Source organism: Lissotriton vulgaris, chromosome 7 (genome assembly GCF_964263255.1).
Source record: "Lissotriton vulgaris chromosome 7, aLisVul1.2, whole genome shotgun sequence".
NCBI lineage: Eukaryota > Metazoa > Chordata > Amphibia > Caudata > Salamandridae > Lissotriton > Lissotriton vulgaris.
The window spans coordinates 1,249,808,325-1,249,835,251 of record NC_141695.1 but is presented as its reverse complement, the minus strand read 5'-3'; the positions used below and the strand labels follow the sequence as shown (position 1 = coordinate 1,249,835,251).

Here is a 26,927-nt window from a genome sequence, read left to right as displayed (position 1 = left end):
AAAATACGATGAAGGAGTTCCCACCATAACTCATCTTGTCTTGTACCCCACTCCCAACCTTCACAAGGCTTCACAAAGCCAGGCTGTTCCACAACTTACGTAGACCCACAGGGTTTGGATTTAGAGTACTGTACTACAAGGCGAGGCCTCAGGTGAATCAAAAGATAAAGACTGAACTCACATTCAGCATTTATGAACAGTTGATAACTCACCCTGGGTCTATCTGGCCATCTCTCTTCTAAACAGGTGTGACTTTCTTCTAGCCCTGTGTATATATACATGCTTAGTTAAATCATAAACAGCAATAGTAAGGACAGAACCTTAGAGTCAATGTCTTGTCTCCCCCTCTCGTGCCAACTTCTCTCCTCTATCCTATTTTCTCCCTCTGGGCATCTTCCCTCTCTTCTTCTCCCTACCAGTTTTTGTGCTGTCTCCTTCTCATCTTTCTGTCTCTTCAACACCTATCTCTTTCCACAGGGTATCTCTCTCTATGTTCCTCTCTCCATGTATGTCTCTCTGCAATGTCCTCTTATTCTCTTTTGCTGGTCAACATTCCACTCTTGCCTGTCTGTCGGTCCATTGCCTCTTTTGTATTTCTCTCTTTCATTCTCACTGTCTCACACACGCACACACTGATTGGTCTGTGGTGTCCTCTCATTCTCTTAAAGTCACATTTTCGCTGGTCAGCTTTCCCTTTCTCTCTTCTCTTTTTCTCACCTGTCTGCTTGCAATATCTTCTCTTTCTTTCATGTTATTGTTGTGATGTTGAAGTATGCTTGGGGCGTTGTGGTTAGTAGCCTTTCAGGCACCGTACAGCAAAACCACTAGCATTGCGAGATTGTAAGGTTCTAGGGTAGAACCTTGGGGGGAAGGTAGATGTTGGCAGTATACCGGGGTTGTTGAAGAGGATGGTTCGTTCTTGCCCAGATGCTGTCGGGTACCAAATTCCAATAAAGTATATTTCTTCAAGAGTGCTGTGTCTGCGGCATCTTTACAGTTATATATTTTTCTCTTGTCCCTCTCCGGTATTTTTTAACTCACCTGCCTCTTCATAGTTCCCTTGTCGGTTTCTCCTTTTCTTGATCTCTCCCTTTTTCTGATCTCTCTTGCACTTCTTTCCTCACTTTTCAATTTATGACCTCACTGTTTCTTCTTTATCTCTTGGTTGTCCTTTATTCTCCTTACTTGAGGCTCTCCCAATCTCTCTCCTCCTTCTCAATGTTAGTTCTCCGTAGGGCCCCCTCTCTCTAGTGGTACTTCCCCTCCATTTCTATCTACTCTTCCCCCTCACATGCTCAGTCAGAGGAAGACACACACACAAGTGCCCCCCACATAGTGAAATTATAATTACAAAAATGTAAGTTTGTTTCTTTCTGCTCACCATCTTATAGAGCAGGCTGTGGCTAGACAACAGCAGTTGTTAGGTCGAGCCTGGGCAGCATATCTTGTATTCAGGTATGGACTTCAAGCTCCATCCACTATCCGCCCATATTTTTAATTGGCTTGTGTCATTGTCAACTGAAAGCAGTGTTTTTTAATTGGTCAATAGGCTTAGTAGTTTCTCCTTAGTACCGCCTTGTCCTATTTTGTAACCTCCCATGAGGACACCCCGTTACGTGTCCTGTTACTCTGTAGGCTTTAATTATAGCCTCAGAGCACTATGTTTTCAATATAGGCAGGACATGGTCTCTCCTAACACTTTAAAAAAATCTTTATGGCACGGGCACCGAATGCATTTGCAATGCCAAAGGTCTCGCATTTGCAAAAGTTTAAGCTAGTGGCATTGTAAATGACAATGCCTTTTATTTATCTGTTTTCAGTCAGTCAGTCAGTCATAAGCTTTTATTCGATATGCAAGATATCTTGTAAGCACATTTAAAGTACAAACATTACAGTTTCCAAAAAAAAAGAAAAACATTGTTACAAGAAGCCAGTATAAAAACTCATTAAAAAAGATAAAAGGACATGAAGTGCCCGTTAATAAATTAGCTAAAAATAGATTAAACAGCTACTGACAATCTCTTACAACGAATAAGCCAAAACTGCTTTAAAATTTTTGCTGTTCCACACACTATAGGGGGGGAAGTGTCCGTGGTTAAAATACGCAAGGCTTCTAGGTGGTTACGTGTGCCCATATTCCGACAAAGAGGTTTCAGCCAAGAGCTCCTAGGTCTTGCATAATCCGGGCATTCGAAAAGGACATGCGCAATGGACTCAACCCTGCTCGGGCAACATGCACAATTAGGGGAAGTACGGGCCGCTGATGTCCATTTTGATACCACAGCCCCTAGCGGAAGGGATCCAAGTCTAAATTTAAAATAGAGGGCTCGGTCAAAGGGGAGGGTGATCATGTCCAGGTAGGGTTCAAAGGCCACAGTATCTTTAATTTGTAAAAAGGCAACAGTGGATTTGTAGTGGTTAGAGTTTGTAATTAGACGCTCCGAAGTCCATTTCCAATAAAGCGCCTTAACAACTTCTTTTGGAGGGGCTGAACGTGATGACCAGCAGTCTCCTAGCCCGATCTTCTCCAGGAGCTTTTTAGTTTCTCTTAACCATCTTATCTTAGCCCAGCCCCCCAGACTCATAATTTCCCCCAGGGCATCAGCGTAGGATTTTAGTTCTTCACCCCTCCAGATTCGTGTCCATAGCAGGAGCGGGCGAAGCTGGGCCTGGTCTTTGATGTTTTTACAGCCCGTGTCCAACCACACTGGTACAGACGGAGTGCTCAGTGGAACGGAGATTATGGATTTCAGTAGCTTGCTGTCACTAGGGCGTCCATTCGGCAGTGGCCCCACAGTTCTGCCCCATACAAGGCTGATGACACTACTTTGGCCTTGTAGATATCGATTACTGGGGTAAGTGATCTCCTAGGTGAGGCCCTTAACTCCCTCATAAGAGCTCCTCCTACTCTCCTATGGTTGAGGACCATTTTATCAATGTGATTTGCCCAGGACATCCTATCCGTGATCCGAATACCGAGGTAATCGAATTCGGCTACTTTCTCTAAGGGGATCGAGTTAAGTGTAGGTGGGCGGCCCAGTTTCTTAGGGGGATTTAGGACTAGGTATTTTGTTTTGTCCACATTTATTATTAACCCTTTTGCGGTACAGAACTCCTGGAATCGCGTTAGCAATTTCTGCAGGCCTTGTGGGGTCTTCGAAATCAGGAGCGTGTCGTCCGCAAAGAGTAGGGTGGGGATGCGGACTCCTCCGAGACAGGGGGCATCGGCTGGATCTTGCTGAAGATGTTTTACCACCCCATTCACATATAGAGAGAAAAGGGTGGGAGCCAAGACACAGCCCTGTCTTACACCCCTGGAGACTGGTATCTTCTCAGTGAGCTCTCCGTTTTTACCCCAGCGGACCTGTGCATAGGTATGGGTATGAAGGCTAATGAGAAGGGACAAGATGTAAGGGGGTAGTCCCAACTCATAGAGTACCCTCCAAAGCTCCTCTCGGGGGACCAGGTCAAAGGCAGTCTTCAGGTCTATAAAGGCCAAATAAAGACTACCCTTGCCTAGTTCCACCACCTTCCACCCCAGTAGTGCCAGCCTAAACACCTGCTCTATTGTCCCCATACCAGCCCGAAAACCTGCCTGAAAGTCTGATAAGATTTTGTTCTCCTCCACCCAATGGAGAATCCTTCCGAGGATAGCTTTGCCAGCTATCTTTTGGGTGGAGTCTATCAGACTTATAGGGCGGTAGTTCCCCGGTGTTTCCCTGCAGCCTTTTTTGTAAATTGGAACCACCACTGCCCCTTTCCAGGATTCTGGCACTGCCCCTCCCATCATGATATCGTTTAGAAGAGCTGCTATAACCCTTGCCCACTCTGCTGGGAATGCCCTCATAAGGTCCCCCGGAAGGCCGTCTGGGCCCGCTGCCTTACGAGGCGCTACCCAGCCTACAACCCCCTCAATCTCAAGGGGAGTGAAGAGATCATAGGCATGAGGTTCAATTTCTCGTATAAGGTCAATTCCCACGTTCAGTTCCCCGTCAGGAGGGAGGTATAGGCTCCCAAAGTGTTTTACCCAGTTTTGGGGCGGAATGTTACAAGGTCTCACAAGTGCATCGGGTTTATTCCGTGTGCTTATGAGATTCCAAAAGGCCCTTGAATCTCTGTTTTTACTGGCCTGAAGGAGGTCGTCCCAAAATTTGTCTTCCCACTCCCTCCTAGCTAGCTTGAGGGTTATATTATAGGCCTTCCTTGCCTCCTGTATCACACCTCGGGACTTAAGTTTAACCGCCTCAACTAGCCTTGTCTTGTGAGTCCTACAAGTTTGGGTATACCAACCATCGACTGGTTTTTTAAAAGCTTTGTTACCCGACTTGTTTGGGTACATAGTAAATACGTTGGTTAAGGCTTCTACCAGGGAGACAAAAAGCCCACTCACTCTACCCACCCCTTCTAGGGAGGTTCCGAGGGTTGTTACCGCTTGGTTTAAGAGGGATTGAATTTCCCCTTCCTTTGCCTCAGATAAGGCCAGTTTCGCCCATTTTAATCGTCTACCACAGGGGGAAACTTCGGACTCATCCGGGGATGCGGCTACCAGGTTAATATTATCCCTCTTTAAAGTGCGCCACCACTGGACCATACCTAAGGAGAGTGGGTTATGGTCACTCTCGGTCGAGGGGACCACCTGCATGTCCCTTACATAAGGCCATAAGAATACATCTATTAGAAAATAGTCTAGCCTAGAGGTGTGACCTGGTCTGTTGTAAGTGTGGGCACCCCCCCTATCCGAGGGTGTCCTCCCGTTAGCTGCCCTTAAGTTAAATTCAAGGCTCAGTGAGTATAACTGGAGCACCACTTCTGTCCACCTTCTTATTGGTGGGATTTCTAGTACCGGGATCCCCATCCTGGAATCCTCCTCGTCTTGGTCGAGGGAGACGTCCGAGCCCAAAGGCTCGAACGTACAGTTCATATCACCTGCAACCAATGTACATGTTTTGTGAGTGGTGTCATTTAGCAAGGTCTCGAGGAGAGATATTACAGGAGACTTTCTCCCACCCTTGGTTCCCCGGGCATAAACGTTGTAAACATTTAAGACAATTCTTCCCCTTTGATCTATTAGGGTGATGTTTTGTATGTCCGGGGAACCTGTGGGGAACTCCACTACTCTGCAGTCTAAAGAAGCCGCGACCCAGATAAGAAGGCCGCCCGAAGGTCGCCCTCTCCCTGTTTCCGAGACTTGTGCAGGGGAGGAATAGGAAGAAAATCCCACCCTATGGACTGGAACCAAGCTCCATGTCTCTTGGAAGAGGCACATGGAGTGCTCATCAACCCAGGCAGTAAAATCCGGTAGGGACAATTTTCTTGCAATCCCTGCGACATTCCAGCTGAAAACCTTAAAGACTAGGTCCGTCACAGCTGAAGTGTCGTTGGGCGCTATAATGCCCCTATCTATTGGCCTCCTCGGAGGCATCTGAGGGGATGAGGGACCCTGTGGGGAGGCCATAGATGCTCCTATTTCACTTGTGGGGTTTGTTTGGGTGAGTGGCACTCCTGTTGGCTCTACTCTGCTCCCAGTTTCCAGTCAGTGAGGCCCTAATGTCCACAATTGATTCTCCCTGGTACCCCCCAAGACCCCAGCCCAGTTTTGACCAATAAAAGGGGAACCAAGACTTCCTTAAAATGGGCTAACAATTTGCCTGGGGTAAAAGTAAGAAAGATCTACCACCTTAACCCCCGGAGCCCCCATGCTTTTAATAGGAGTACAAATTGATGGAACTACTCTTGGGTCTTGGAAGTTTATGATTATACAATCCCCCTCCTGCGTTTTTCTCCCCTGCCCTACCCAACCCACTCTGCGGACACTTAGAATGATACCATCCACACCCAGTGGGATTGGTTTGTTTGCCTTCAGCCAGTGGATACACTTATTCTTAAGTGATTGGTGGTTTTCCACCTGGCCATCCTTTAAAGGGGGCACGTTAACCATGACAGCAACGAAAGGTTGGCAGTCTGGTGGAAGGTTTACTGGGGGGATCCGTCGGGCTGGATTACTGGGTACCGTTGAGGGGGTAAAGGGGGCAGTAGGTTGGGATGCTGACCTAGGAGCTATCCCTGTCGCTAGCCCGTGTGGTATGCTACGTGCCCCTGGTTTTTGGGAGTCTTCCATTTTGCCACTGACTGGCTGTGGCTGCTTTTGTAAAAGCGGCTTAGGCTTATTTTTGTCAGGCTCTAAGTGTGTTGGAGGACCCTTGTGTTTTGGCCCTAAATTGGGACGGGGAGGAGATTTAAGAGCTTGAATTAGAGGATTATTAGGGGCAGCTTTTTTTTTAACTATTGGGGGCTTAGGGTCTCTCTGAGGTGGTAGTTCGTTCCCCTTTGCGCCCAAGTCCTTATTTTCAGTCACTCTGGTTATTTGTTTAATAGTTGACTTGAGTGAGTGAAACCCATCAAGGGTTGATTGATCTAATTTGTCTATCCTCTCTCCTAGACCCGTGACTTGTGATAGTAACGGTTTCAAGAGGCTATATACCTTCTCAAGGATGTTTTCAACTGTTACTAAGTCAGAGAGCTTAGAGACCTTGGCAGTGTTAACATCTGGGTGAAGCCCCTTGGGAGAGATCTGAACATCCCCGTATATATCAGTTTCATACTCTATAGGCGTACCCCTTGTGTTTCTTGTACCCGTTTCAGAGCTATTTCTTGCTCTTTGATAAAGAGCGGCCTGTCTCACTAGCCTACCCTTTTTGCGTTTACGTTGCTTTTTACTTGGAGGCCTATTCTCCTGCCTAGTGTCAGGGGTTTGAGTGTTGGGGGACGCCCTAACTGACTCCCCTTCTGATATGACTATAGAGGGAGTAAGCCTATTTGGGGACTCAGGATTATTGATAGCTTCGCTTGGGAGGTTGGGTGATAATGGTGTGGACAGCTTACTGAGGCCACCATCTTCCACAATAACTACAGGGAGAAGAGCGGCCAGATTTTCCAGCCTATCTATATTTTGCTCTATGCCAGCCAACTGGAGGGGGTCTGAGGAAACACCAGACACACTAGGTGGGGAAACAGATTGGACCCGGATACTGGCCGGAGTAAGCGACTGAGCAGCAGCCCCCAGAGATGAACGTCTTGAGGGGAGGTAAACCTCAGATAAGCGTCGCTCAGACATGGCAATTTCCTTTTCAATCACCGCCGCCACCCTGGTGATGAACCGGTCCATAGTTCCTATAACAGGGCTCGCGGCATTTGACCCCTTTTCGGCTTCGCTCCTAAGAAGCTTTCCAGAACGAGTAGACATGGTTTCGGGAAGCAGAGCGCGCGGGCGCACCAGGCGAATGTACTCACTGTTTACTGGAGGAAAGGGACGTGGCCCAGCCCAGCCTTGACAGCCCCTGACTGCCACAGACTGCCCGCCCTTTGCTCGGGCTTCGCTCGGCGTCCCGCTCGCGTCCCGCTAAGCGACAGCCAAATTGTGAAATAGAGGGCGTTGCAGGCGGGGGGCGTGTCTGAAGGTGGGCGCGTCCGCTCTCAGGCCTGGGGAAGCAGGGACTCCTGGTCTTCTGAGTCCCTGCTAGCGCCGGCGAGTTTGGTCCTTCCAGGCGCCTCCCAGTGATAGCGTGCAGCCTTCACCTCTCCCTCCTCCAAGCCTCCAAGCCGCGAAGCGGCACCCGCGGAGCGGGTGCGGCGAGAGGTAGCGGCAGAACAAGCAGAGCAGGCACACCCCGGCAACATGACGGTCTCAGAGTGCAGGGCCGGCAGCAACCTTCCAACAATGTCCAGGTGGGTCCCAGCAGCTAGTGCAAACACGCGCCTTTTCACCTGGTCAGGCGGGGGGCGTGTCTGAAGGTGGGCGCGTCCGCTCTCAGGCCTGGGGAAGCAGGGACTCCTGGTCTTCTGAGTCCCTGCTAGCGCCGGCGAGTTTGGTCCTTCCAGGCGCCTCCCAGTGATAGCGTGCAGCCTTCACCTCCCCCTCCTCCAAGCCTCCAAGCCGCGAAGCGGCACCCGCGGAGCGGGTGCGGCGAGAGGTAGCGGCAGAACAAGCAGAGCAGGCACACCCCGGCAACAGGACGGTCTCAGAGTGCAGGGCCGGCAGCAACCTTCTAACAATGTCCAGGTGGGTCTGTTTTAAACACAACACATAAATAAAAGGCATTGCCATTTACAATGCCAATAGCTCAAACTCTCGTAGATGTGAAACCTATTGCATTGCAAAAGCTTGTTTTTCTTTATTTTGCCAGACTGTGCTGACACTGCATGGTTTGATTGCAGTGCTTAATTTGTAAAACACATGTGCATGTGCCCCAAGTTACAGCACCACATGCCGCAGCTGGAGGGATTGTTAGATACATGGTATATCCTTCTGTTCCAATGCTGCTCAAAGGTAATGGACTGGCTTACGATCAGGTGGCCGGCAATAGAGGACGTGGGTCACAGGAGGCAGAGAAGTGCCGGCAACACACCAAACAGGAGGTACACGAGGGGACTACAGTGCATAGCTGGAGGCGAACTACACAGCAAAAGCAGTGGCATGTCCTGCCTAGCTAAGCCATTCCATCTCTCCGTCATAATGCCCTCACCATGATATTAGGAATGCCTCAGCCCGGGCAGCCAGGTGTAGAGGGACAGGAGGCCACGAAAGACAAAAGCATTTTCTCTACGGGCCAGACCAGGACACTGCAGGAAAAACTAAAGAGTCCCAGTCGTTCAAAGAAAGCGCCGGTGGTGACCACCGTTAACCACTGGCACAAATGAAGAACTGTATCAGGTGAGCCAAAGGCCATCAGTGAAACCCGAATTCAGGTGAGAACAGAAGCAGGTGTCGTTGCTCAGGTCAGGGCCAGACTGGGAACCCAAAGCAGCCCGGGCAAATTTTGTCAGACCTGCCCCATACGGTGCATTTTGCGCGAGCGAGCAGCCTGACCACTACAAGGGGGGCTTGGGTGGGTTCTTTCCACAAGAATATTTGGTGAAAATGGCAAAAATGGTACGTTCTACAACACATTTTTCATGATATATAAACCTGTATTTGTTTTCAAGCATAGTAAATGATGACCTTTCAGTGCACCTGGGAATGGCAATGTTTATTTGGGCGCCTCAATGATTCCCTCACTACCACCCTTCAACAGTGGCTCTAATCTCTCCATAACGCCTCACTCACATGTATTTCATTTGTTTTATAGCGCCTCTCATACCAGTGTAGGGTGTAAAAGCAATTTCCATCACACACATATACAGAAACAATGAATCAAACGCGTGTAAATCAGTGTATAAAAAATGTTACATAAGAGAACGGGAACTGCAAGGTGTAGGATTCACATGTCAGCCATACTGGTGGGCCTTTTAAAAGAGTGCTTGGACTGGGGAAACAGAAACTCAGGGTTCAGCCTGTAACACTGTGGCTAAGGTTGATTTTACTAATAATGTATTTTGTCCCAAACAAATCCTTTTTAGTGAAATTGAGGTAATGAAAGACTAGGGCAAAATAAATAATGTTATAACCTAGGTTAGGATTGCAATTTATGAACTGCACAGTAACAAAAAGATCTGAGACAAAAGGAGTAACCCACTGATCTATGTAGTTAAAATACTGTTGTGTGATCTGCATAGTACACGCTCTTTGCAGCAGGCATATTAACACTATGCGCTATCTTAGATGAGCCAAAACTGCCACTAGACAAAACTCTTATCTCTCTCCAGCAGGTACATTAGTCACCAGATATCTTGGCACTTTTATTGTGCCTTGAAAGTTGTTGAATATACAAGGAACTCTGCAGGCCTTATAAAACTGCTGTATTGCTACAAAACCAGCCCTTAGTAACAAAACCGCCCACCCACACTTCCAGCCTCCCTGGGAAACGCCTACTGCTGGGTAAGGCCAGTCCATCCTGGGCTCAGGTTTCCAAACTTCAGTGAAATGTGCACATTTGTTTTTCTAAATGTTTGGAGTGTTTGGACCAGTTTAGAGTTCCAGTATTAAGCCAAAGGCCCTGAACAATAATAAAGATGCATTTACACACATGCAAACATAAAACATGAAATTACAAAAAAACGTGTTAGCATAAAGCGAGCCATGAAAAAGAGCGATAAAAGGCACTTTGAGTGATACATCATTTTCATATCTTTACAGGTTTATTGGCCAATTATGTCAGAATGCCTCCAAGGACGAGGAGCAAGAGCTGCTGAGCAGCATAACAGACCGAGACCCATCCCTGCTCCATTTAATTTTACCTTAGATACAGACTGGTGGTGCCTAAGATAATAGTAAAACATACATCTTCATTCACTATTCATCCCTCATTCTTTCATGTTGAACATTTCATGCACACCCAGATCTATACTGCTCCGGCTCACACAGTGCAGTCCTTGTTTTCTTGAGAACTGTAAGAAATGTGATCATTGTTTGGGGTGCTAATCACCCCATGGACTAATCACAACCCTTGAAGGGTGAATGCTCAAATTCAGTAAATTAACCTGAGCTCAGCCCTCTGGTAGCTATGGTACAGATCAGACAGCCCTACCCTAGGGCAATGTGCAAAGTTTTATGCTGTACAAAAACAGTAATAAAATCAAAATGCAAAACAATAAAAATTCCAAACTGAATTAGAAATATATAGCAAGATGTAATAAACAAAATGACACGAAAGCTACAAAAATCCAATAAAGGGAGCCGGATATTTGAATTTGTAAAATCTTCAGTAGGAATTGCCTCAGGAAGAACAAAGTGCCAATGATAGTAACTGGTCTGCGTAAACTCAGAATTAGCAAATCGGGGTTGGTAGGATGATATGAGTCAGTCACATGTCCTCTGGACCTGAGCAAGAAATCAACAGATGTGATGTTCCAGAAAAGAACTCTAAGCTAGTTCAGTAGTAGAATTGATTGAGTGGTATTTTCTATGTCGTTACAGATCACGCAGATCCACTTGTGGTGTCTTTTACACAGGGGTATGAACCCTCACCCATCTAGGTGGCATGCTTCATCATAGGGTTCTGCCCTACGCTAACTGTGTTGTGCAGTGCCTAGATGGCCCCTCAGCTGGACTTTTCTGGTGCAGAACCTATCACTACCTATGGTGAATGATACTGCATGTCTTTAAATACCCTAGGAATCTGACTTTCATTTGATGAGCGTGATCTAGGACAACATTAAAAACTAAACATTAAGACAATTTGAATCTTTGTCGTTCTGTGGTCCTTCTCTTACGGTCTATATGTTTCACACCAGGTTGCCTAGAGAGGTCACATGGTGTTTCATCAGGACCTATATCTTTAACCCTACTATTCAGGATGATGCCTTAACCTATAGTAGCTTTGTTATTACTCTTACTTTGAAAAATGTGTAAACAAAGGTGTTGTGATTACCCCCTAATTTAGGTAACTCACGTGCTCGATAGTGTATGGACCCCAGTATTTAGGTATGGAAGAGTGAAGTGCATGTGCCAGTAAAGTTACTAGGAAACCAAAGGACTGTAGAGTGTGGAAAGGTGAATCAGCAGGCACACTGTACTTTTTGAGTGAATTTACTGGCACAGGGGTCTTGCTCATCCAGATCCCAAAGGGGCCCACAAAACAAAGATTGGAGTCACCGACTCATTTTAGAATATTGTGGTATGTAGCTTCTTTCAGATGCTGCTTCCAAAAGGTTTTTTTTTAAAAGCTGTAAACAATATCCTAGAGGTTTACAAGCCCCTGAATTCTAGAGCCAGATGTCTGGGTCTGACTCAGCTAGAGGTTTTCTTGATCTATCATGTCCAAATGAGCTGATCTTTCATGTGGCATGTAAAGGCCACCCACACTCTAACCTCATGCACCAAGAATTGTAGACTGACACGAACCTTTGATGCAAAACAGAAGAGAGAAAGAGAACAATCCAATGGCTGAAATTCACAACGTGAAACCAGAAAAACTGGGATCAGTCCTGTCTTCCCCTCTTGACCAAATTCTGTGGTCTTTGTCAAATATTTTATTTCACTTCGTCTTCCTTTGGATTTTTTGTATAACAGACCATCATGAAATATGTGAGTTCAGAATGTGTGCTGTATAAAAATATCTCTTTTGTATGATATAATGGACTAGAATGTTGCTCCATGCATAATAGGAGTCTCGGCCACATACTGGGTACAGATGATAATTGAATTGCCTCTTTCTTCCCTATAGCATTGGCGGCAACGCAGGGGGCATGAATGTTTCTAAATTCATGTTTAAAAAGTGTCACTATTAGTGAACGCCTCTTGATGCAATGATTTAATCTGATGCTCTGAAGTGAAACGCTTCTGCATGATAAAGAAATACACTTTTTTTTTAATTTTGAAGGAGAGTTTATCGTGTTTACATGTTTGTTGCACAAACACCATGCTGAAAATGTTCATGGCTTAAGGCTAATGCACAATTCAAATCTTTTGATAGGCTCTCCTTGTTAATGTAAGGGGAACAGCCTTTACAACGCAGGTATTACCACGCGCTACCATTACAACGCTGCTATTACAATGCAAGTCGTTACAACGACTTGCGCTGGAGGGCGCTGTTGGATAGGGAATAGTTTAATTTTCTATTCCAACACCTTCCCTACTATAACGTGGGCTGGAGTTGGAATAGAAAATTAAACTATTCCACTATCCAGCGCTTACAGCGCAAGTCGTTGTAACGACTTGCATCTTAAAAACAGCGCTGTAATGGCACGCATGGTAAAAGCTTGCGTTGTAATGCCATACAACCTAATGTAAAGGCAGACTAGGCCCATCCTGCCTTTTAGGTCAGTGCAGCGCTCACATTTTCAAGGCATACAGTAAGAGGGAGGTATTTGCCAGGACACCAGTAATAGGGTGATATGTGTCAGGTGACACCTTTTCTATTCCGATTCCCGCCAAGGAGGGCGCTCAGATGAATAACGGTGATAGGTTCTCTCGATGGCAGGTCCCGGCCTGCTCGAACACATGCTGTGAGACCCTTATTGTCAGAGGAACTGATGTGGAAATAGTTATAGGCCTGGCAGAAATGGAGGGCATACCCAGAGCTACGACCTTGGAATTAGGTTCTCCGTCTCAGCTCAACATCCTGCAATTCAGGACATTTGCACTATAGCAAAAAAAAAAAAAAAAAATAGAGAGTGAAAAGATGAGATGGGACTCCTCCCTTATGGTGATGGCTGGCTCCCTGGCTGCATTGTTGAAAACAGTAAATACAGCACCAAACACCCCACTTCACAAAAAATTACACAGTCACACTAGGCCAGCCCAGAGCTGGTGATAGCTGCTTAAATCAATCTTCAAATGCCAAGCTAGGCAGGGGATCTGCTGCTGCCCTGTTAAGCAGTTTACTGCTGTCCGGTCTGCTACCACAGAACAACCTAAGAAACCCGGCAGGCACACACAAACCACTGGGTGATTGCGGTGACCCCCTACAGTGCCTGGGAAAACCACAGCCCCTACTGCAGCGTCTTTGGAACCCTTTGTTATGTCCCTTTACTGCACCACAGTAAGGCCATAGACATAAAGGAAGTGGATTCTGAAGTGATGGATGCAATAATCCAGGTGGTCCTAGTGCTATGATATGGCGAAGCTGTGTACACACAGAAGGACCAGGTACAGCGATCCAGGGGTTAGCAATACTTTAACAAAGTGCTAATTCTGGCCTGCCTCTGCATGATAGTACGTTATGATTTAGGAGTCCCGGGCTACAGCAATGGTAGGAGTGCTTTGTTTGTAAAGAAATATGTGCAAAGGAATACAATTTTAGCAGCCCGTCACAGTAGTATCGAATGCTGGGGTTACCGAATACCAAGGCTGCCTAATGTTGATTCCAACTCATGCCTCTTTCTTCTACCACCCTCCACTTCCCGTCGCTTTATCTCACTCCTGCAGGTTCTTTTTCATCACTGGTTTAACCTTCTATCACTGTTTCCTTATTTTTCTCTCCACCCTTCGATCTCTCTTTTCAGCAGTCTCTCTTCCTCTGGTCGAAGCCTGGTGATAAAAAGTAAGTCCTAGTCACCAAAAATGAGTCCCGGGTCCTCCGCCAGCAGCCACCGGCACAAATTAGGCTCTGGATAGCATGGTCAGTGCCTTGATACAAGAGTACTGCATTGGTTATATGCAAATCATTTTTTATATATATATTGTTAAAAGCTTGAAAGAAATGGCAAATAACTGTTTAACAATATTGGTGTGTAATATATATATATATGTACAAACAAATGAGAGGGGTGGCGATGGGGGCCTGCTTCTCCCCCAGCTACGCATGCTTGCATGTTGGCTGGTGGGAGGAGCGGGTCCTTATGACCACCTTCTCAGAGGCATACAACACCCATATCAGATCTTATCTGCGGTACATAGATGATGTGTTCATTCTGTGGGAGGGTACAGAAGAGGAAGCTACATTGTTTGTGAATGAGATCAACAAAAATGATTTAAATCTAAGATTTACTTCCCACATAGAGAGAGAAGAAATTGAATTTCTTGATGTCAAGATCTTTGTACACAATAACACCCTTGAAAGTACATTGTTCAGGAAGGCGACTTCCGGTAACATCACCTTGCACGCCACTAGTTCGCATCCCAGGCACCTCATTGCTAGTATTCCTTATGGAGAAATCCTGAGGATAAAAAGGATTTGTAGCAATGAGGAGCAATTTGATAAGTGCAAATCTGATTTATTAATCAGATTGAAAGACAGAGGATACTCTACCAAAATAATTAGGGAGGCAGAGGAAAAGGCCAAAACTAGACCTAGAAGTAGCCTTTTCACAGAGGAACCATGCCCCAATACTGCCAGCGCAGACAGCCCAGCTCTAACATCAGATACTCCTAGGTTGATCACTACGTTCAACCGAGAAGAGCGTCAGATCAGGTCTATTATAAATAAACATTGGCCTGTAGTTTTGACAGACAACATCTTACGAACTAGGATAGCTGCCAAACCTGTCATCACTTTTAGACGAAGCAGCACTATGGGCAGCAGATTGGATAGAGTGTCCCCTGAAATTAAGAAAGTCACTACCTGGATGCCCACTAGGAAAGGTTTCACCAAATGTTCTACATGTAGAGCGTGCAACTTTGGATGCAACATGACTGCTTATCATACACCCTTCAAGTCCACTTCCAACCCAACTACAGGCAATTACACCAGCAAGACTGAATATGCTGTGTATGTCCTGACGTGCACCTGTGGACTACGCTACGTGGGTAGCACGAAGCTGCAGGTGCACGTCAGGATTTTACAGCATATTAGGGCCATCTTACACAGCGACGCAACATACCCTGTTGCCAGACATTTTAAGAAAGTGCATGCTAACAACATCAATTGCCTTTCTTATTATGTAATCGACGCTGTAAGTAAAAAGAGAAGAGGGGGCAACAGAGAACGCCAACTCCGGCAATTGGAGATCAAGTATATCTTGGACCTAGATTGCAAATGGCCCAACGGTTTGAACACGACGGAAGACATGCGGAGTTTTCTGTAATAATAAGCTTATCATAGCATGGTCTTATCGCGTTGGTTCATGTATCTCAGTCTTGTAAATATATGAATTGGTCCTTGTAAATAGAATATATGTATATAGCTTGTATATATCTATTTTTCCCTCATGTAGAATTTCTCTCTTTTAAACAATGAAATTTAATTAATTGTTTTTTAATCAAATGGTTCTTGGGATTTTTTATGAATACCGACATTTCCCATGTCTTCATTAACATGTATTCTTGGGGCCAATGGTAAATTAGACCCGTTAAACCGAATTTGATTATGTTGAGAAGTTTGCACCATTTTTTTGCACTAGCACTTTACTATTTGGTAAGGGATGCACTTATAGGCACTTTTTGGAACCCTCTCTAAGGTTATAGACTATTCATGTGTATAGACTTAAGAAACTGTTTTAGAGATTGATTGCAACGTATAACAGTTTGGCTTTGACACAGGGTAATTTGATAAAACGGATTTAACCGGTTATTTATTTCTCCCTGTATTACTGCTTATTAATACGGCAACAGAAAAGGTTGGTTTCGCCTTTTTGTAAGAAAATATTTTAATCATAAGAACTATAATTATATTTATTTTTTTATAAAGTTCTGTGACATATTTTATTAATTGAAAACCCAGACATAGATTATTTGTCCAAATGGGGTTAATATGTCAATAGTGATATTATGTTCCGTTGTATTAGCAGTAATATTGTAACAAAAAGAAGAAAGCTATATATACATAGTATTTTTTCTATGTTAATACACATGTGGTCTGTGATGCAAACAGTAGGAGGGGCGCTTTTTGCACTTTAAATTGCTATCATGGTGTATGCAATTTTGTGACACGTGATCAAGGGCTTACGAGCTTGAAACGCGTTGTGTTTGGGTCACTGCAATAAAATACTGCCCACTTGAAAAACTCCAGAGGTCTGCGTCTCTTTCCTCGCCTGACTGCCGCTGGGAGAATTCAGGAAGTGGTTTGAGGGTTTCCAGATATATATATATATATATATATATATATATATATATTTCCTCACTTAGCAGACAAGACGGTTTGCTAATAAATTAAGAGGCAAACGCAGAGTCGAGATATAAAGCTAGAAATGCTTTATTCGGTGCTTTCAGTCCCTCTCCCCTCCATTTCGACAGGCGCGTTTCGCCTCGTGACTTTTTCAATGTCGACTACCCTTTGGTGTTACAACCATTTTAAACCCACCCTTCGCCTCCATAGCCATGGAAACAAACGAAGGACATAATTCACACCAACCAGACATCAGTTTAGTGGCGGCCATCTTACAGTGGGTGAAAAATGCAATAAATTCATTAACATTTTGAAAGTGCAAGTGCTCAAAACAGAAATCAATAGTAAATGTTACTAAATAATCGATTTACACGATTAAAATACATTCATGAAAAAACAGGCTTTTCAATTGTTTAACGGCAACTAATTATCGGCCATAAACATAACCCGTAGTATCTTTCAAAGTTTCAGCAGATAACATAATCGATACCGTTTTAGAGTTCAAGGAATTAAAGAACAATATCACACAGTATCAATATGTATTTCAGCCTGCTGAAATAACAGAATTGAGCCCTGAATGGGCAATTAATCCCCAAATATACATAAGTATATGTCCAGCAAGAAATGCCACTTACAGTACATTATCAGTTCGAAATTCATATATAAAAAAAAAAATATACATATATATATATATATATATATATATATATATATATATATATATATATATATATATATATATATATATATATATATATATATAATATTAAAAAAGTTAAATATAACCTCGTGGGCCGCATGTATATCTGAGTGGCTGAATTAGGTATATGTGTAATTTTGATGGAATGGTGTAGGCAGTGGCTGCCGGGGATCTAATCTCTAATAACACGTTTGCCCTGCCTTACTTACACCGTATTCATGAAGCAGGGGGTCCTGTTCTGATATACAGCATTGGTTCCTCCATCTCAGTGGGTGGGGGAGGGGTGGTGTAGCTGGTAACTATGTTGCTTGTGGACTTGCACACTGTGAGACGCAGAACACAAAAACCCTAGTTCCTCCCAGTCCCAGCTATTTCATTCTATGAAAAAGTCACGAAATGGACATTTTGTCTTTTTGGTTTATTGTGGCAGCTGTTGTCAACGTGGTAGAAAGAAAGAAATACAAAGCTCTGCAGCAGTGCCATGAAAAATCCATGTTTCAAAACGAAATCGATAGTGAGACACAGCAAAAAAATGGACTCGCGCTTCATTCTTCTAGAATTCTTGTGTGCACAGGAGGGTGAGAGCAGGGCCTGGGGCTCTTACAATCCCTCTCCTCCATGACACCTCGCGGGATCCCAGACCTGGGGCGCGTGGCCAGTGTCCACTCGGCATGTCCTCCTGGGCGGAAACATGCGTTTCGTCCCACCGGAAACACCTAGGCGCGCTCCATAGAACCCGAAAACCAGGTCGCGAATGGCTTTAATACCTGGCAGTGTGGAGCAATCCAGCTGTAACACTTATTGTACATTTGCAACTTTTTCTGTTTGTATCTTTTATGTAACTCATGTAATCCCAAGTCCTTATGTATCGCAACTGGTTCTTATGTAAAGCGCTCTGACACCTTCGGGTAATGTTCGCACTATAGAAAATCGCATTAAATTAAAAAAAATAATAAAGGAGATCAAGTAGGCTGAACAAAAACACTGCTTGGAAAACAGTGGTACAGCCGAGCCTCGCTGCTGAGCTCTTTTCGCGTTCCTTTAGAACAGACAACTGCGAGTTGAGATGTACGAGTTTTTAAATTCTGAGTTTGTTATTGCAGCCAATAATGTTAGTGGTATTATGGCATTTCATATTACCGCTGCCATCAATAATGTTAGTGTTATTAAACTCAATTATTGTTATTATTAAATGTTTATGTAGCACTCTCTCGACCAGACGTCTGGTCTCTACGTGCGGCTTACTGGTGCTAAGCAATACCCAGCTCAATGGTACTCGTTTTAGCAACCGAGGAAGAATGAAAAGTTGAATGAAGCCGCCCTGATTCAAACCTTTGGCCTTTATGGCACACACAGATCTGAACAGGGGCGGCCTTAGGCATGTGCCAGCTGTGCACCTGCACAGGGCCGCCAAACCCCAGGGGCCACCACGCCAATATATATCCTTAATATAATAATCCTCTGAGTATGGATACATATTTGCGTGGTGGCCCCTGGCAGGGATTTGGTGGCCCCTGGCTCTGTTCCACTTCCAAACATCTTGACCGCCCCCTCTTCAGTGGCCTCCGCGCTTCGCCCCGCCCGGACCCCCTCTTCCGGGGCTCCCTACCTACGCTCCCTGCCCAGGGCTGCCATAAGCCTAGAGCCGCCCCTGATCCGAACAATATATGCACTAGTACACTGAGTTATCTGAGTCAATTTTTGTACTATTGAGGTGCGTAATATTACAATCCATAATGTTTGTATCATTATTGTATGTGTTAATATTTGTATTGCTTCCATAATCTTACTGCCATAGTAGTCTATAATCTAATGTTACTGGAGACTTTATGTTAGTGCTATTAGAGCTGATATGTCTATTATTATGGTGTAATGACATCTGGAATGTAAGCGAGTTATAATATTTATTATTTTTGATATCACGGTCTGTAACACTAGTGGTGGTACAACTGACAGAGTTAGCATTCATGTGGAATGCAATATTGCTGTTATTGAAGTCTGCTGCATTAAGTGTTATTACAACAAGCAACATTACTGTTATTACGTTACTTAATGTTACTATTACAATCTGTAATAATGTTTTTAGAGCCCATAATGTTAGCCTTGTTGCACTCAATTTTGCTAGTGGTACTATAGTCATTTAGTAGAGTTATTCCAGCCCTAAATGTCAGTTACTCCAATGTGTAATGTTAGTGTTATTATATGTAACACTGTTAGTGTTCTTGTTACAGTCAATGATGTTCACATTTACACAGTTAATAATATTAGTATTATTGAAATCTGTAATGTTATTACATTCCATACTTCTAATATTATTACTGTCCACAATCTACTGCTTTCACAATCTGTAATTAGTGTTTAACGGTACACGGTGTTAGTGATATCACAGTTCATAATATTATTGAGTTTACACTCTGTAATATAAATGTTACTATAGTTCTCATGTTGCTGTAATTACGGTAATTAATGCAAACTTAGTATTATGCTAGTTCCCTGTATTAGTGTTATTGCATCAATAATACAACAGTCTGGGCTGTAAACATTGTGATGTTATAGATCATCATATAAGTAGTATTACAGACCACAATCTCTATCTTAATACAGCCCTCACCAATATTTGTCATTTTTTATCATTTGTTTTATTGATCTTATATGCAGGAAACAATATAAGGTACTTGGAATACACATCGCACACCGTGTATAAATTGCAAGAAAACATACACACCAACCAAATAATCAACATAAAAATGGTTTACACTTTTAACTTGCAAGCCTGAAATATGTAATGTAAGGTTCCCATATCTATGGGAATGTAAATGTACAGGAATTTATATAGCGCAAATCACCACTGGTTTCTAAGCGCTTGCTTAGGGAAGCCGTCCTGGTATTCCCCTGTGAGGGTATCCGCAAGGTGAAAGCCAGGCATCCCGGCGCGAGGGGCCGTTGTGGAGATTAAGCAAGCTATTGCCCAGAGTCGCAGAATGTGAACCCATGAATCAAGTAGGCACCAGAGCGAGAATTGTCGAGTCCATGGACATTTTAGGACTCAAGACCCCGCCGAGCCGGGAATTGAACCCTGGTCCCGGGCTGACCTCTGCTTCCAGGTCTGCCTCCTCTAACCAGTGAGCCACACTTCTCCACATGCATGTTTGTGTGCCCATCTTCTACTCTCATGAACGAGCCTCTCCTGTGTAGCCCATGTATCCATTCCCCGTAGAGTAATAACATTTGTTAAGATCTATTATGCCACTGTTATTAAAAGCAGGTGATATTAAAAGCAGTAATCTTAATATTTCATTCCTTAATGTAAGTGGTATTTCCGGATGTAATGTTAGTGTTTTTACGGTTCTCAGGAATACTGGCACTTAACGTTAAGAGAGTCAGTGCAATTAAAGTCTGTAATGTTATTACAGTAATCACTACGTCCCATGTTAATGGTCTTAGAGACCATAATATTATTACCCTCCATATTTGTGTTATTACAGACCACATTAATTTGATTACCCCCCATAATTAGTCTTATTACAGAACACAATGTGCGTTGTGATATTCCGTAAATGTTAATATGTGCGTACTCCGTGGCTGTTATCCCTGCCCATCAAGTTCTTGCTATTACAGTCTGTAATGTTTTACACCCCATGAGTGCTGCCAGAGTCTGCCGAGTTATTACAGTTACAGTCTGTGATGTTAATGGTATTACACTGCATGGGCGCTATCATGGTAATGCCATTACTGTCGGTAATGGAAGCGGTATTCCAGTTCTCAGTGTCTGAGTTGCTCCACTCCACAGGACAGGCATTACCAGCGCGTGCTCCTCGGAGACAGAAGGAGAAATTAGGCCCCTGTGATTAATGGCCGCCCTGGGAATAGCACCAATCAGAACGCGGGACTTGATACCTGAGCTGGGCCAATAGGGCGGGAGTCATGGGCGGATGGGGTGGGGGTGGAGATGGGGGCATCTTCCTCTCACGCAGGCTGTATTTGCTTTAGTTATTCATCATCATACTCCTCATTAATATCCATTATTTCAGTTCTACAAGAGCACGTTTGCACACACTCGGTATAAATCCTTAAATATGTTTGCATTTCATTTTTCAATTTGAAATAGAAGGTCAGTCAAGGTCGCTGAATAATGAATATGTCACAATATATTTCATAAGTAGTGTTGTTATCTAATTATACAGATAGGAGATTAATACAGAGTGTGCGCGGAGGGGGAGGGGTAGAGAGGAAGCTGGGAATGGAGACAAGCTCGCCCTAGAGAAAGCCGGAGAACCTAGCGTTCAATCACAGGATCCGGGACACCAACCCCAGGATGGACTGCAGCCACAGAATCGGGGTGCCACAACCCAAATATGGATTACAACCACCAACCCCAGGATGGACTGCAGCCACAGAATCGGGGTGCCACAACCCAAATATGGATTACAACCACAGAATCTGGGTGTCACAGCCAAAGTCTGGATTACAACCACAGAATCTGGGTGTCACAGCCCAAGTGTGGATCACAACCACAGAATCTGGGTGTCACAGCCCAAGTGTGGATTACCACAGAATCTGGGTGTCACAGCCCAAGTGTGGATTACAACCACAGAATCTGGGTGTCACAGCCAAAGTCTGGATTACAACCACAGAATCTGGGTGTCACAGCCAAAGTCTGGATTACAACCACAGAATCTGGGTGTCACAGCCCAAGAGTGGATTACAACCACAGAATCTGGGGGTCACAGCCCAAGTGTGGATTACAACCACAGAATCTGGGTGTCACAACCTAAATATGGATTACAACCACAGAATCTGGGGGTCACAGCCCAAGTGTGGATTACAACCACAGAATCTGGGTGTCACAGCCCAAGTGTGGATTACAACCACAGAATCTGGGTGTCACAACCCAAGCATGCATTACAACCACAGAATATGGGTGCCACAACCCCAGGAAGGACTGCAACAACAGAATGTAGGTGTTACAACCCAGGTATGCATTACAACCACAGCATCTACGTGCCACAACCCAAATATGGATTACAACCACAGAATCTGGGTGTCACAGCCCAAGTGTGAATTACAACCACAGAATCTGGGTGCCACTACCCCAGGATGGACTGCAACCCCAGAATGTAAGTATCACAATCCAGGTATGCATTGCAACCACAGAATGTAGGTGTCACAACCTAGGTATGCACTACAACCACAGAATCTGAGTGGCACAATCCAAGTATGCATTACAACCACAGAATCTGGGCGGCAGAACCCAAGTATGGTCTTCAACCACAGAATCAGGGGATTACAACCACTGAATCTGTGTCTCACAACCCAAGTATGCATTACAACCACAGAATCTGGGTGGCATAACCCAAGTATGGATTACATCCACATAATCTGGGTATTACAACCACAGAATCTGGGTGTCACAAACCAAGTATGCATTACAACCACAGAATCTGAGTGGCATAACCCAAGTATGGATTACATCCACGTAATCTGGGTATTACAACCACAGAATCTGGGTGTCACAACCCATGTATGGATTACAACCACAGAATATGGGCGTCACAGCCCAAGTATGCATTACAACCACAGACTCTGGGTGTCACAACCCAAGTATGCATTACAACCACAGAATATGGGCGTCACAGCCCAAGTATGCATTACAACCACAGACTCTGGGTGTCACAACCCAAGTATGCATTACAACCACAGAATCTGAGTATCACAACCCATGTATGGATTACAACCACAGAATATGGGCGTCACAGCCCAAGTATGCATTACAACCACAGACTCTGGGTGTCACAACCCAAGTATGCATTACAACCACAGAATATGGGCGTCACAGCCCAAGTATGCATTACAACCACAGACTCTGGGTGTCACAACCCAAGTATGCATTACAACCACAGACTCTGGGTGTCACAACCCAAGTATGCATTACAACCACAGAATCTGGGTGGCATAACCCAAGTATGGATTACATCCACATAATCTGGGTATTACAACCACAGAATCTGGGTGTCACAAACCAAGTATGCATTACAACCACAGAATCTGAGTGGCATAACCCAAGTATGGATTACATCCACGTAATCTGGGTATTACAACCACAGAATCTGGGTGTCACAACCCATGTATGGATTACAACCACAGAATATGGGCGTCACAGCCCAAGTATGCATTACAACCACAGACTCTGGGTGTCACAACCCAAGTATGCATTACAACCACAGAATCTGAGTATCACAACCCAAGTATGGAATATAACCACTGAATCTGGGTGTCACAACCCAACTATGGATTACAACCACAGAACCTGGGTATTACAACCACAAAATCTGGGTGTCACAACCCAGGTATGGTTCACAACCTAGAATCTGGGAGTCAAAACCCAAGTATGGATTACAACCACAGAATCTGTGGCTCGTGATCCCAGGACGGACTGCAACCACACAATCTAGGCATCACAAACCGAGTATGCACTGCAACAGAATCTGTGACGCTTAACTCCAGAATGGCCAGCAACCTAGGTCTCACAAACTTAGTATGGACTGCTAGCACAGAATCTAGGTCTTGCAACCTCATAATGGACTATAACCATAGAATCTAGAATCTAGGTGCCACAACCCAAGTATGCGCTGCAACCCCAGAATCTGGGCCTGTCAACTACACGATGGCCAGCAACCACAGAACCTAGGCCTTGCAACCTCAGAATGGTCTATAACCACAGAATCTAGGACTCCTATCCCAAGGATGAACTTGAGCTTCATAACTTAGGGCTTAAAGCTCCAGGAAGGGCTGCATCCAGCAGAGATGAGTCTTCCCCCCACCCCCCTCCCAGGATGAACTACAATCATGGAGTCTTTGTTCCCGGTCAGATAATGGAGAGCAGCCACAGGATCTAGTGTTGGTAGCCCCAGGATGTAAGGAAACCACAGGATCTGAGGTCCAAACATTTGTACATACTACAAACGCAGGATGCAGGACCCCCAGTGATGATGGATCTGGGTCTCCCAGCCACAGAATGGATTAGCTGGATTGAAACCATGGCATGAAAGAGCCCAGGCACCAAAATTAAATACTGTTACATTATCCAGGGCTCAGAAACCCAGGCTGGATGCATCCTGGGGAGCACCAGGGTACACAAACCATAGACAGAGAACATCCCCAGCATGTTGGTAAACCAGGATGATCTGCAACCATGTGATCTGGGACTTCCTTCTCTTAGGATGCACTGCAACCACAGGATCTGGTGCTCCCAGGATGGACTGCAACCACAGGATCTGGTGCTCCCAGGATGGACTGCAACCACAGGATCTGGTTCTCCCAGGATGGACTGCAACCACAGGATCTTGAACTACCTGTCCTGGAATGGCCTGCACCCACAGATGTTGCTGACTTCAGCCCCTGCAGGGACTACAAGCAAAGGAACTGAGGCTCCCAGGCCACAGAGGGATTTTAACCACAGAATCGGATGGCTCCCAGGAGCAGGATAGACTGCAGCACAGGACCTGACAATCTGAATCAATGAGGCAAGCTACCCCCGGTATCGCTGGCATCCCTGAATGGGAGAACTGCTCTGAAAAGACCGGAGCCGTCCAGCATGTGAAAGTGATGGAACCTCGAAAGGCTTCGGATCCGCTCTATAGAGGAGCTATGTCCATTAGAGCAGGGGCTCCCAGCCACTGGGCCCTAATGGAGGGTGCAGACCTAGAACTGGTGGAAATAGACTGTACAGGTGAGAGCTGTAGGTCCTAGCCAAGAGACAGATGAGCGTAAGATCACAGCCGACGTGACAGACTGCATCGAATGCAGAGGCGAGACTGCAGCTCTCAGAGAAGGGGATCCGAGCCAATGAGATGGCTGCACCTGGAGAAGATGCGAATTCTGCCACCGGAGACGTGCAGTACCCTCAGAAGCATAGGGTTCACCAACCGACAAGAGAAGAAGCAGCCCAAAGACCCTAGGTTACCACATAAGAGACAAAGTGCATGCAGTGGAAGTGAGGGTGCCAGATCAGGATACCCACTGCGTCAGATGCCAAGACCTCTCCGTGCCATCCGCCGACCTTCAAGAACTGGTTACGTAGACACCATCACCTTTCAGGAGGTTTGCATATTGTTTTTAAGGTAGGAGTTAACATCAGGTTACACACCGATCCTGGGGGTTGAGCAGCCCAACATTTGTCTACAAGTTCCTGGGCCGCAGGTCTGTGCTGGCCCCCTCCCTGGTGCTCTGTATATAAATGTTCCCTTCCCTAAAGGATGTAGAATTTGCTTGCAGTGGAACAACATGATTAATAACTGTGGAATGGCCTTAAGTCACTTTGGAATGGCGTTTCATTTCAATCTTTGTACATAAATAAATGCAATGCCCTTCTGGGCTGTTTGTGATTCGATAAACTTCACACCATTTCATCTGTGTTTTATTTACTTATCAGTCTAAAGCCTGAGTGAACACATCTATTAATGGTTGTAAATGCCCGCGACCCTTCTTTAATGCTGAGAAATGTGTATCCCAGGAGAACCCCATTTAATCCTTGAGATGCGAGCACGGAGCAGATGGAGCGTGTTTTCGCGAGGGACGCCTTTGCCAAACCAGAGAGTTATTGGTCGTCAGTAATGGGCAGCCAGGGGTAGGGCTTACCCAGTAATACCCTGGCATTGCCCTTCTTGGGCATCATATACAGCAGAAACAGAAAGTAACCAGGAGACATATTTTCTCGATGGAGTCCCTACTCCTAGCTCTGGCTTGACCAGCAAATATAAGTCTGTTGAGAAAGTTAACAGATGTCAACCCTTTCATGTATTGAAAGGGAGCATGGCGTCACTTCCGGTGCTCCTGGCATGTATCGTGAAGTGACGTGCATTACAGGGTTCTTGCTTGACATGACTCAGAGCGCGCCTCAGGGACCAAATTTCCAGGCGTCATGGCTGAGAGAGAGCTTAACAACTCCCAGACTGCACAAGGCTGGGCAGGGGTTCACAAGCAGTACTGGACGGCTGGCGTAGGCTAATAAACCTCTATGACTCACTGAGGAACAAAAATCACTCACTGTGGAGCAGCATTTATTGGCTGTGGAAAAACATTCACTCACTGCGGAATAGTATGCACTCAGTGTGAAACAGCATTCACTCTCTATTTGGTAGTATGTACTCGATGTAGAACAGCATTCACTAAGGTCCCAATTCACAAAGGTAAACTTAGACCTGAGGTGTAACTTTAGACCGGAAGTCTAAGTTTAGACCTGAAGTCTACATATAGACCTGAGGTGTAACTTTAGACCTGAAGTCTAGGTTTAGACCTGAAGTCTACATACAGACCTGAGGTGTAACTTTAGACCTGAAGTCTAAGTTGAGACCTGAAGTCTACATATAGACCTGAAGTGTAACTTGAGACCTGAAGTCTAGGTTTAGACCTGAAGTCTACATACAGACCTGAGGTGTAACTTTAGACCTGAAGTCTAGGTTTAGACCTGAAGTCTACATACAGACCTGAGGTGTAACTTTAGACCTGAAGTCTAGGTTTAGACCTGAAGTCTACATATAGACCTGAAGTGTAACTTTAGACCTGAAGACTAATTTCAGACCTGAATTGTAACTTTAGACCTGAAGTCTAAGGGCCTGATTAACAAAGGTAAACCTAGACCAAAAGTCTAAGTTTAGACCTTAAGTCTAACTTTAGTAGTAGTAAAGTTTGACTTTTGGCCTAAACTTAGACTATAAGTCTAACTTCAGTAGTTGTCAAGTTAGACTTTTTGTCTAAGTTAGACTTTTGGTCTAAAGTTACACCAAAAGTCTAACTTTAGAAGTTGT

The 26,927-nt window shown here is 44.9% G+C and overlaps 1 protein-coding gene across 1 annotated transcript in view; it reads right to left on the bottom strand.

Annotated features, from left to right (window-relative positions):
* UNC5A (unc-5 netrin receptor A) overlaps positions 1-26,927 on the bottom strand; it is a 909,459-nt gene that overhangs the window by 245,382 nt on the left and 637,150 nt on the right. The window lies entirely within an intron of this gene.